The 747-nt window shown below is 61.7% G+C and overlaps 1 non-coding gene across 1 annotated transcript; it reads left to right on the forward strand.

Annotated features, from left to right (window-relative positions):
• The first annotated feature begins 314 nt into the window (after positions 1–314).
• Positions 315–468, forward strand: LOC140461159 (5.8S ribosomal RNA). The gene has a single exon (XR_011954481.1). It is a non-coding gene; the product is annotated as a 5.8S ribosomal RNA (ribosomal RNA).
• Positions 469–747: the final 279 nt, after the last annotated feature.

A 747-nucleotide genomic window follows, 5' to 3' on the forward strand; every position in this document is an offset into this window, starting at 1 on the left:
CGGTGGTCGGTGGCTTGCGGGCAAGCTGCGTTGTGAGGGTGGGAACGGGTTTGACGAGCCGTTACCACGTTTCCCAGCCCACCTCGGTAGTGGCCGGGCCAGGCGGGCATCAGCTCTGGCCAGTGCGGCCCCCAACTCCTCGCAGAAGTCCCCTCGCTGACACTCCGCCACGTGCACACGTCAGTGACGCTGCCGAACCGATTGCTGGTCCCGTTTCCGACTCTGGTTTTCCGAGGGCAAAGCTGCTGCACGCCATGGCAGGCGACATGGTGGCGGAGAATCTGGCGAGGGAGTGACCGAAAACAAACTCAGACAACTCTTAACGGTGGATCACTCGGCTCGTGCGTCGATGAAGAACACAGCTAGCTGCGAGAATTAATGTGAATTGCAGGACACATTGATCATCGACACTTTGAACGCAATTTGCGGCCCCAGGTTCTTCCTGGGGCCACGCCTGTCTGAGGGTCATTTGGCAATCAATCGCACTCGCCTTGGCTGGCGAGAGCGCGGCTGGGGTGTCGCAGAGGACCCGTCCTCTTTGTCCCCCGAAGTTCAGACTCCTGAGCCTTCCAGCGTCGGAGTGCTTGGCCTTTCCCAGCACCCTGCACATTCCGTTTGTCAGGCTCGACGCCATCCCCCTGCTGGGGAGCGCGTCCTGGTGTCCGTCTGTGTCGTGGCAGTGGGGCCAGTACGGCTGTCACCGGGCCCAGAATGGCCGTCGGTGGTTTACACGGCGATGTGCACCGC

This window comes from Chiloscyllium punctatum, chromosome 36 (genome assembly GCF_047496795.1).
Source record: "Chiloscyllium punctatum isolate Juve2018m chromosome 36, sChiPun1.3, whole genome shotgun sequence".
In the NCBI taxonomy this organism is placed as follows: domain Eukaryota; kingdom Metazoa; phylum Chordata; class Chondrichthyes; order Orectolobiformes; family Hemiscylliidae; genus Chiloscyllium; species Chiloscyllium punctatum.